The sequence below is a fragment of the Gossypium arboreum genome, chromosome 5 (genome assembly GCF_025698485.1).
Source record: "Gossypium arboreum isolate Shixiya-1 chromosome 5, ASM2569848v2, whole genome shotgun sequence".
NCBI lineage: Eukaryota > Viridiplantae > Streptophyta > Magnoliopsida > Malvales > Malvaceae > Gossypium > Gossypium arboreum.
In genome coordinates this window covers 81,053,340-81,065,789 of record NC_069074.1, presented here as the reverse complement: position 1 = coordinate 81,065,789, position 12,450 = coordinate 81,053,340, and the positions used below count along the sequence as shown (strand labels likewise).

At 28.1% G+C, this 12,450-nt stretch overlaps 1 long non-coding RNA gene across 1 annotated transcript; it reads left to right on the top strand.

Annotated features, from left to right (window-relative positions):
• The first annotated feature begins 422 nt into the window (after positions 1-422).
• Positions 423-2,785, top strand: LOC128293284 (uncharacterized). Its single transcript, XR_008283456.1, has 3 exons — positions 423-638; positions 727-1,028; positions 2,297-2,785. It is a non-coding gene; the product is annotated as an uncharacterized LOC128293284 (long non-coding RNA).
• The last annotated feature ends 9,665 nt before the right edge of the window (positions 2,786-12,450 follow it).

The window sequence follows — 12,450 nt, the reverse complement described above, 5'->3', positions numbered from 1 at the left end:
ATGATATATAATTTTAATGTTAAGTTTGATAGGAGTAATATTTATTATGCATGTTTTAGCATATGAGTTAATAATACATTAATTCAACTAATAATATTTAATCACTCTCATAACTTATTTTTAATAAAAAGGAAGAAAATTTTTGTTTATTTTAAAAGATCCTATTTTTACAAAAGTTTTATTCATCTTGCTAATTTCAAGTTTAAAATTATACTAATTATTTTTTTTATATCTAACTATTATAATGCGTATGTAATAAATCTTTAATTTTATAATTTTAAATTTATTGGGTTTTAGATTCATCAAAATGGAGCTATATGATATCTTTTAAAATAAAACTAACTTTTATTTTAAATTAATTTTAGAATTGGAATTAAATTATAATCTTGAAAGTGTGACTAAGGCTCCGTTTGTTTGGGGTAAAAGCTTTTCTGGAAAATATTTTCGTCATTTTTCGCTGTTTGTTTGGTGGAAAATAAACTCCCACTATAAATGCTTTTCCAAAACACAGGAAAATCACGTCTTCTTTTGGGAAAATGTCTTACACTTTTTTTTTCGGTAAGACATTTTCCAAAACACGGGAAAACGCCTTCTCCCCTTCCCCTTCCCCTTGGGTTGCAAATCAGTGCCATTGCCAGGTACTCTACCCATTTTTATCTCTTCGATCATTTTGATTTTTGTTATCTATCTATCTTTTTTTTTTCAATCTCTTAGCAAATTTGCCAGGAACCCTACCCCCGCCCTAAATTCCTTAAGAGTTGCGCGATTTCGAAGAACGATGATGAGAAAGTTTGGTCAAGGACCAACGCTAGGGCCGGTGTTAAAGATGTCAGCAGTACAGTTTCGGGTTTGAGCCAAAACTTGAGTTTGTACGTACAATTTTCGGCTCTGGTGAAGCGAGGATCGAAGCCTGACAAAGAGGAAGAGGAGAAGTAGGATTATTACATGAATATGGGTTACGCTATTCGGACCTTGAGAGAGGAGTTCCCAGACATCTTCTACAGAGAGCTCATTTTTTATATTTACAGGTTCGGATTCGATTTTCCCGCATTTGATTTCTTTGAAATGGAGTAAATAATTGAGAATTTTGTAAAATAAATTTGATTCTTCAAAGTTTTCCTTGTTCATCTGTTGATTTTGAATTCTCATCGTTAAATTCAAAAAAAAAAGAAAAAAAAAAGAGAGAAAGATGATGACCTTTATTTGAATAACGAGTACTAATTCATTCCAAGCTTATGTTTTTGATGTAATTAGATGTTTTTGAATGTTGGTCTTTTGTTTGAAGGTTGATTGTTTCTGTGTGTGTATAAGGAAGAAAGTATTGGCTTTTAGCTTAAAACATAGAGAACTATGTTAATAGTATCCATGTTTGATTGGTTTTACAAATTGATGGATGGCAAAGATCGTTTTGTTAAGGGCAAGGCGTGCACTCTACGCGTTCGAACCCTTGTATTGACTAACGCGTTCAAACCCTTGTATTGACTAAGGCATGAAGTGCTAAAGAAAAACACTTTTGCTCGAGTGAAATAAGGTGCAACAAGCATTGTGTGTGCATTTTTATATATCTATTAGTCTTGATGAGTATGTGATTGTGTATATAATAAGCTTAAGATTTATACTTATGATAATAAACTCTGAAAGTTGGTCGAATTTGTTTAGTGAACAAGCTAAATTTTCTTTTAATTTTCTTGGCCTGTGTGCATGATTTCTTTTGGTCATGTGCTTGTGACGTATACTCAAATATTGAGAAGGATCCCTTTTCAAAATGGTTTTTCCTTTTTGTGTGTGTGTTGCCTTACAAAAGTGCATGCCTAGGGGTGCCGAGCTTGTGCCCACTGAATGCGCCTAGCTTGAAGGGGTTTCAGGTGCTTTTGTTTTTGATGCTAAGGCGCAATGCCTAGGTGCTTGTCTTAACAATACTGGATAAAGTTATGCCGTATATGCATAAATAGCATATGTCACTAGGTTGATGCAAGCTGCTGCCTTCCTCGTGTAAATAGATTATGGGCTTTTCTATGTGACACCTATAAGATTCACTTTTGCCTTTCCAAACTGCAGTGATCAATCTGCACAGACTCAAAATTGTAATGGTTTTATGTAGATGACATGTTTTTGGTACTGATTAATGTAGGCAACGACTTCAATCATCATTCCAAGTGAAGTTTGAACAAAAACTATCAGAAAATTGGGAGTTAATATCATTTGAGGCAATCTTTCTCTATAAACAAGGATCATGGTTATCATAACCTTCTTTAATATGCAGTTTTCTTTATTACTTCATAATTTATTTCTGCAGTTGAGAAGATATTTGATGAGCTAACGCAAATGAAAGCCATATTTGACAGAGTGATTACGCAAAGAAACACCGTTGCTGCCAAATACATCTCTTTGAAATGAAATACTCATAGAGGGAATGATTTCAATGCTTTGAACGGTACAAAAATCAGATTCCTAATGTAACTGTCATTGATACTCCATGCATTTTGAAAGGTGGCTTCATAAGAGATGAAGACTTCACCAGAAAGTTGGAATCAAGAATATGGTTGTACACAACATAGATGAGAAACTTTTTCTTCTTTATTTTTTTAGTGTAGGAAGCATCAAATAGTTGATTGCTCATCATCTTCTCGCTAATGGAGCCATAAGAGAAATTCAATTGGATTTTAGGGTCAGCAAATTGAATGTTAATAAATGTACAGATGAAGAAACTGGATTGAGGTTCTCCTTTCATTTTTATGTCCCTCTTCCTTATCTAATTTCAACTCTCTGTTGTTGGTTGTTTTAACTCCGTTTCTATGCACTCTTTTTCTTTTTTTTTTCAGCCATTAAAAGAAAATGGCAGGAGCTTTAGGAACATAAAGGAACAAAATTTTGGTACCTACTGAAGATCAAAACAAAGATGAAATATGTTTAAGAAGATAATAGAAAAGAAGAGATTGATTTAATGGATTTTCTTATACATTCTTCTTGGGAATTAAGATTCTAATTAGAACTTTTATGGTCAGTTGTCATAATTTCCATGAAACATTGCTTTATGGAGTTTAGTCATTTTTCTTGCAAGATTCATGTTCTAACACTTATGTTGAACCATGTATTTGAAGAGTTTATCCCATGCACGAGTCTGTACATATTAATATATATATATATATATATATATATATATATATGACATGAGTATTTTAATAAAATTAAGGGTTTTATATATATTGGTTTCTAGTATTAATTTCTATAATTATTAAATCCTTGTTTTTATTATTTTATAACACAATTAGAAATAATTTATTTGATTTTGGTTATTTTCAATTTATGACGGTTAATATTCTAGCTTAATAATTGAGTATTATTATATATTTAATTTGATTTATTTATTTATAAATAAATCATTGCAATATAAGTAAAAACAATTTAAAATATAAATTTATTAATATATGTAAAAACAACTTTTTCTGAAAATATTTTAAACAGACTCATCCAAACACCAGAAAAGTAAATCATTTTCTAGAAATCATTTTTCGGAAAACATTTTACTGGCAAACAAACGGAGCCTAAATTAAATTGTTTTCACAATTTTACAGGAATTGAATTAGATTTTGCTTAAATTTTGAAGGAGTTAGACTTTATTTAAATTGGTCCACTGAATTTAAATTAACTCTAACTCAAATTCATTTAAAAAATAGAAAATTAGAAAACTTTATTTATAAATAAAGGCTTAAAGGTATAAAAAGCCTTTTAAACTTTTAAAAAAAATTAATTCTTTTTTTTTCATTCAATTGAGCACTTGAACTTTCAAAATGCATAAAAAAAAGCTCTCAAACTTCTTCCAAAAAAGCAATTAAACCCCCTCTTTTTTTCACTCAATTGGGTATTTAAACTTTCAAAATACATCAAAAAGACTCTCAAAATCTTTCAAAAAGTAATTAAATACATGCTCTTATTAAAATTAGAAAAAAAAGTATAAACAACAATAAATTTTAAAAATTTTATTAAATTTTAATAAAAATCATAAAAATTAACAACCCTAGTATTTCTCAATTAAAGACATCACATGTTGCAACACAACGCTACATGCGGTAAAAATGATAAAAATAAAATTAATAAAAGTTATAGAAAAATTATAAAATTCATCTTTGGGTACAATAATTTTTATAAATTTTTTACAAAATTTATATTTCTTTACATTTTATATAATTTTCTTACGACTTTATAAAATTTTATAATTTTTAAATTTCTATATTTTTTCTAATTTTAATAAAAGCAATTGCTTAATTGTTTTTTTTAAAAAGCTTGAAGGTCTTTTGATGCATTTTGAAAGTTCAAATACCTAATTGAATGCAAAAAAATTAGAGGCTTAATTACTTTTTTTGAAAAGATTTGAAGACTTTTTAATGTATTTTAAAATTTTAAGTACTAAAATGAGTAAAATAAACAGGAACTTCGTTACCTTTTTAAAAAATTTTAAGATTTTTTTGCACCCTTAAACAATAAAAAAATCATTTTTATTTTTATAATTTATGTTTTCATTTTTAAACACAAAAACATTTTAGGTTTTGGGATTTGTTTTAAAAAATCAATAAAGTCTAAGTTAAAATCAAGTCAAGTTGAAGGTCCAAATTTGGGTCCATGGCTAAGTTGAGTTTAAGTGGAAGTCCAAGCGTAGGTCAAGCTTGATTGGTCCAAAGCCCTAGAGACCCATCTTTTATGAGAGTTCAGGTTAGGGTTTTGAAGCCCTAGAAGCTTGTCCCGCACATGCCAGATGAGAAGGTCAAAGCTTTTGAATAAAACAAAGAAAAAGGAAATGTTTTGATTTTTTTTATTCAAGAGATACTGATTTGAAAGGAAAAAAAAATCGGTTTTAAGAGAAAGAAGAAGAGATTTTGAATAAAAAGAAAAAAATGAAAGGTATTTTTTTGTAATAGCCACCGTGCACCGCCGCTGAAAATTAGAGAACGTTGGGTTCTCACTGTCGGAGAAAGAAGAAGAAGTTAGATTCTAATTACATTCTAATTACATTCTAATTACATTCTTAGTCTATGCATGTTTTAATTTCATTCGAATTTTGAAATTCTTAAAAAGTTATGATGGAAGTCACTTTTGGGACCAAATTATAAACTTTTAAAAGTACAAGAACATAAAGTGAAAATTCCCTAGTAATGAAGAGCTGAGTTAAATAGCAGTAATAAAGTGTCATGGGATCAGAAAAGTGAGTAAGCTCGAAGAAAAGGGAGTTTTGAACTAAATTTTAAGGAGTAAATCATAAAATTTTCATTTTTCTCGAGAAAGATTTTAAATGCAAATTTATGCACGAATTAACAAATAGTAATTATAAGTACAACTATGGGGATTTTGGAGGTATTAGGTGTCATGAATGGAGTAAAAAAGGAAGTTAAAATACATTTTAATCATTTTATTTAAAAGTTATATTAAAATTATGTTTGGAAATATTAAATTACTAGGAATAATTTGAAGTCATTAGATTAGATTCTTATACGGTGGTTAAAAGTGAATCATACATTTAATTTTAATGAGACTTTGACCTTAACTTACACCAAGCGTAAGGGGTTTTAAAAGAAAAGAAAAGAGAAATGTGAGAACCCCATTATAGGAGAAAAAGAGACTTTTCTCAATTGTTCTTCCTTTCAATCCAAAATTTTAACCGAAGTTTGACCTATACCTTTTACTTTCCCACCAAAAACAAGTAGAAAATCTTCATCCACCAAAGTCAAGCTAATATAATCCTTAAGTACTTACTAAACTCTCCAAGCATATTGAATTAATTATTTAAACACATAAATAAAATCTTTCTAAGAGGATTGAGTTTGCAACTTGGACGCATCACATCACCACTCAATGACTAAAGAAGGTTTAACCTATGGCAATGTTCCATGATGTGTCATTGGAATGGCAAGTTCATAAGGGCTTGAACCTATTAGAGATTTGTACAAAGTGTTTATAATTTAATGTGAAGGATTTATTTAAATTTATTATTTGTAATGGCTCTCAATTACTTTGAGTTCATTTTTGGAATGAATGTGAATCTTATATGTCATTTGAATGTGGTTTGAAATGTTTTTCAGCTTAATGATACATTTTGATGTTTCAATTTAGTTTAAAGTGCTTTGAGTTGCTCTGCTACAATGTTGCAACCTCATCCCTTGCAACATCACAACATTGAGCATATAGAGAGCAATGTTACAACATCATCCCTCTCAATGTTGCAACATTGGGAATGCAAAGAGTGATGTCACAACATCATGTAATACAACGTTGCAATATTATATAATGCCACAAGATCATGCACCACATTATCCCATATTGCATTGTTTTGACTTGTTTTGACTTTTGGTGGGTTAGAATTGACCCCAAACACCTCCAATTACCCTCAAAATGTTTCTAAATGATTTTAAAATGGTTCGTAAGCTTCAAACTAATTTTATCTAAATTTTATGATTTTATTAAATTGTCTTCAATTTTGATTTCATAAATGGTTTTGAGACTTTCACTGTGAAATGTACTTGAGACTAATTGTCCCCATTAGTATTTGATGGCTTAAAAACGATTTCAATTTATCTCTAAATCTTCTAAATGTGGTTAGTTTCTTTTAAAGAACAAGAATATGTCATGAAAAGGGCCATTTTCATAATAGTTTAATTTCGTATAAGCTTGAAAATGTCATTGTAGCATCTCAAATCCATACCGGTCATTGGGATGAGTGAAGGGTGTTACAAAAATATGTGCACAATTTAAGATCAAGAACTATAATTCAGCACCATGCCATCCAAAGATGAACGGAGCAATTGAAGTAACCAACAAGAACATTAAGAGAATTGTTGAGAAGATGGCTAAAACCTATAAAGATTGGCGCAAGAAATTACCTTTCACATTTTATGAATATCATACCTCTATGCAAACTTCTATAGGAGCAGAACCATTTTCCTTGGCATATGGAATGGAAAGCAATGCTATTGATTAATCTAAAGATTTTTAGTAGGTTTTGATGACTCTGAAATAGGAAGAATTCGAATGGATCCAAAAAAAGGTATGAACAATTGAATCATAGAGGAAAAGAGGTTGAAAGCGATATGTCATAGAAAAATATATTAGAAACGAAAGATAAAGGCTCATGACAAGAGAGTTCACCCGAGGGAATACCATAAAGGAGAGTTGATGTTGAAGAAATCCTTCCTATACGAAAGACTTTAGAGGAAACTAGATGTTAAATTGGGAAGGGTAATATGCGATGAAAAAGACTTTTTCTAGAGGAGCATTGATTTTGATAAAGATGGATGGGAAAGAATAGCCTAATCCTATGAATTTTGATGTTGTGAAGAAGTACTATGCGTAAAACAAAAAACAAAAAGAAAAAAGTTCGAGGTGAAAACCTAAAAGGGTGCTTCAAAAAAAAAAACAATATATATATATATATAAGAAACGAAAAAAAAGAAGAAGAAGGTTTTTAGATGAAAACTCAAAAAGGACGGCTTGAAACCAATAGTGGATTTGAGTTGAAAATCCAAATAGTGTAGCTAGAATGTGCCATTATGATTCCCAAGGGTGGATTCAAGATGAAAACCTATGCGTGCATTGTCATCATTAAAGCATGAAAACATTTAGGATAAGTACATTCACATCATAACAAACATGAAATTCATTATGAATAGGTTATTCTTGAAAGAGATTTTAGCAGGAGTACTTTGCCTTTAACCGGTTGAAACTCTAAACTATTTTCTCAAGATTGTTTTCAAAACTCAAGTTCATTATGTTTTCTCAACTTTCAATACAACAAACAAAAAAAAAAGAAAGAAGTTCAAGGAGAAAACTTGAAAGAGCGCTTTAGAACAACAAAAACAATATAAAAGAAAAAGAGAGAGAAGACAAAGGGGTTTCAAGATGAAAAAGTGCGTCCTAAAACCAAGGATGGATTTGAGTTGAAAACCCAAATAGTGCAGCTAGAATGTGTGATTATGATTACCAAGGGTGGATTCAAGTTGAAAACCCAACTAGTGGAGCTAGAATGTGCAATTATGATTACCAAGGGTGGATTCAAGTTGAAAATCCTATATGAACATTATCATCATTAAAGCATAAAAGCATTTAGGATCAGTACATTTGAAATTCATTATGAATAGGTTATTCTTGAAAGATATTTTAGTATGAATACTCTGCCTTTAGCTCGTTGAAACTCTAGATTGTTTACTCAAGACTATTTTCAAAACTCAAGCTGATTATGTTTTCTCAAATTTCAATTTATTTAAAAAAAATCAAATATGTTTTCAAGAAATGGGTCCAGCCTCGAGATTGCTATTGAGGTCTTTTAATTTTTATTTTATTAAAAATCGAATTCATTTTAAGAAATGGGTTGAGCCTTGAGATTATTGTCAAGGTCTTTTTAGTTGTCATTTTATCAAAAATTGAATATGTTTTCAAGAAATAGATCGAGCCTTGAGATTGACGTTGAGGTCCTTTTAGTTATCATTTTATTAAAAATTGAATTTGTTTTCAAGAAATGGGCTGAGCTTCAGGATTGAGTCTCGAGATTACCATCGAGATCTTTTTCGATTGTCTTTTCTATTATTATCAAAAGTTAAATCCATTTTTGAAAAATTGATTAAGCCTCAAGATTATCTTTGAGGTCCTTTTAGTTACCATTTTATCAAAAATCACATCCATTTTAAAAAAATACGTCGTGTCTCGAGATTATTGTTGTACCCCTTTTGATTATCTTTTTATCAAAACTTAAAATTATTTTTAAAAAAAAGGTCCAATCTCAGCATTATCGTTAAGGTCTTTCTAGTTTTGCTTTTATGAAAAGTCAAATCCATCTTTTAAGAAAAATGGACTTTCTTTCTTTTTTATTGGTATTTTTATCATTTATTGTATTATACTCATTTTTATTATTTAATTATTAACATAATATATAAAAAAACAAAGAAAAGGAGAAAATCTACAAATTTCTATCTTATATATGTGGTTGGGAAAGGTAAACCTAAATATATTATATTTTATAAATATATTTTTGTATATATAGTTGCATTTGTAGCTTGGGAAATTACCATACAAATTTAGAAAAAATTTTGAAATGATAAGAATACTTTTTATTTTATCATATTATCAAATTGATATTTAAAATATTTATAATTTAATTTTAATTATTAGCTATAATTCTATTTAAAAATAAGTTGTGATACTTTTATTTAATCTAAAATAGAATTATAATTTGAATAAAATAATTAATAATTAAGTTTAAAAATTTTAAATTATTTTTATACATAAACTTTTTTTCATATATATTAACATAATAAATTAAAGTTATAAGAAATATATAAATAGAGATTAATTTTATCTTTTAATGATCACTTAATGAATATTAGAGTTTTATATCAATTAAAATTTAAATTTAAATCTATAAATAGTATTTATTCAGTAACATCTAAAAAATCATCGATAAAAATGAAAATTATTAGCAAAAGAAAAATTCAACCATATATAAGATAATTTTAATTGATGATGACATTTTATAACATTATGTTATTTTTAAAAGAAAATTTTTAAAGTTTTTATTCCGTGTTAAGTAAGTACTATTTTATACTTTATTATTATTAATGAAGTTGTAAATTAATGAGAGAGATTTTAAAAAAATAAAGAAAATTATTTACTATATAAGAATTCAATAATTAGTGTTTTTTTTCTAAAGGCAGTTTTGATTTTACAAAAGTACTCTAAAAAAGCTCTACAAAGAAAAAAGAAAACAAGGGTAAACATGGAAAAGAGAAAAAAAAAAATAGGTGTACCAATTTGACTATTGACCAGAAAAAGAATACTAGCATTCAACTTTTTTACGGGAATTTAAGATTGTAAGCTGTCTTTTTTTTCTATTTTCTTTTGGTTATAAGTTATAACTGATATGATGGATGCAACATAAATTCATCCAATGATTGTAAGAACCTCATTATCCCCCTTTCAATCTAGACCTTAGATTACAACGGATCCCACTAGATAAAAATCTCACTGTAATCCCACCTTCATAGCTTTCTTGAAATTTATCAACCTTTTTATCAAATTTTTTTTTGTTATGTTTTCATTCGATAAAAAAATTAAAATTTAAATTAAATAGTTCGGGTTATTTGAATCAACTCGAATAAAAAATTATTTTTTTGTTTAACTCAAATATGAATTATACAATTTGAATTATCCGAAAATCTGAATAAGAAAAGATAAAACTACGTCGTTTTGATAAATATTTATCTTTTCTAAAGTTAAAAGCAAAAACTATATTATTTTGATAAATGTTTACCCTTTAACCTTACTTATGTAGTTAAATAATCTTATACTTCGTCTACTAGTTAAATAATCAATCTATTTAAATGCAACATTAAGTATAAATAATATGATTCATTAACTCAACTTGACTTGACTCGAATTTTTTTTTTAAATTGAGTTCGGTTGCTAAAAAATGATTTATCAACTCAAATGACTACAAATTTTTTTACTTGACTTGATCTAATGCTTAACCGTAATTATGTTCATGAGTTATTTCAAGTCTTTTGGGCAATTACTTTATTAGTCCCTTGACTTTTTATGGTTTTAGGTTATTGAATTACCTTGAACATGTGTGCTTTAAAAAGCTTGCTAAATTGTGTTTTCTTTTAAGTTATTAATATTATGTTCTTTTTAATATATTTTTATTCATTTATTTTATTTCTCATTATGTCATTTTTTTAAATTGATTTAAAATTTTACATGGTTCATTAAATTGTGTGCTGTGTACTAATGCAATTTTCTAAAGAAAACTATTGATTTGAGAGTTTTGAACATATTTGTTAGGAGAGTTATAATTGATTTAAGTAAATTATGATAAGGTTTATTGATCAATTCATTTTTTTAGTGCTTTGGTTTGTTGATATTTTATTTTTGTTTTCTTTTACATATTGATTAGACTCGAACTCGGCCCGGCCCGGCCCGGCCCAGTTATGCACACCACTAATATTGATGCTTAATATTATTATGTTGTTTGAATGGCTACAAATAAACTTCATGCTTAGAAATGATTTCATTTTATTGTTACTATTTTTTAGAGAATGAGCCAATATTTAAGGGGTGATATATAATTTTTGAGTTATCGTGTAGTTGGAATACTCGATAATTATTTATCGTAAAAGAATATTTTTAAAATTTTGATTTTATGATAATAAAAAATTTTAGATATCAAATTTAAATTAATTATTTTAAAATTGAAGATAATGCATGAATAAATGGTATGATTTTTTAAATGGGCATCATGAGGATGTTAATACCTCTCTCACACGATTACCTTGGCATTTATTTCATTCTTGATTATATCAACTAGTTATTCAATGAAACAGGTAATTGAAATCGAATTATAGTAGCATAGATCACGATAACTATTTCACAGTCTCCTTTTCTTTTTCTTTCGCTTTTGACATTCTGATGTAATCTTTAACTACGTTTGATGTATTATAAAAGCAATATCGGTTTCATAATCGAATTCAAGAATCATTAACAATCAAATAAAAATACTCTTTATTCAATTAAATCCCTCAAAACCCTAATATCTAAAATTCTCGTATTTCATAATTTATTTGATCAAATCTAAATCCGATTTTATGTTTACACTCTAGGGACCTCATGCTATCAATTTATAACATTTTCATCATCTAAAGTTGTCATCATTTTCATCATCTAAAGTTGTCATCATCTTTTCTCTTTCTAAACTTAGTATCCATCGTGGTCTTTCACTAAAACTTTATCAATCCAACATTCTATGAAAGTGGCCTTCTAGTATCCATCATTTCATATCAAAATTTCAACAAGAATAAAAAAAGATAACCATACCAATTTCCTTGTGTAAGCTACGGCAATAGAAGAAAAAGAAACCAAGTTCTTGCTTTGGACGGTGGAGAAATATAAAAAATTAAGATGAAAACTAAGCTTAAGGCCTTTTCTCTTTCCCACTATCATCATTTAACATAATTAACCTTAATTAACTAAAAATAATAATTATACGAATCGATGGCTAATGTTTCTTCGTGAATGAATTAGTGGGATTCAATGGCTTGGATCATTGCTTGCCACTAATACAATATCAATCATGGTCAATTTGCTTTATGATCCTTGGTTATGTTGCACATTATGGCCTTGCTCAAAGCTTTAGTCAAATCTCCTCATTTCACTCTCCTTGCAATTTAGTCTTTGTACTATTTATATAGCACCTTAATCAATTTAATTACTAGCTAATTCCATTTCATAAACCCATATTCAACTTGTAACTTTTTCGTTTTAACTTTTCAAACAGCTTGACTTAATAAATTTGATCTTGACACTAACTTTTTTGACACGTACAAAAACTGAGTCATTACACATAACCATACTCCTAAATTTGATTTATGTTTTATGGGCTAAAACTATCTTTTAATAAATTTTAATTTTCTTAAA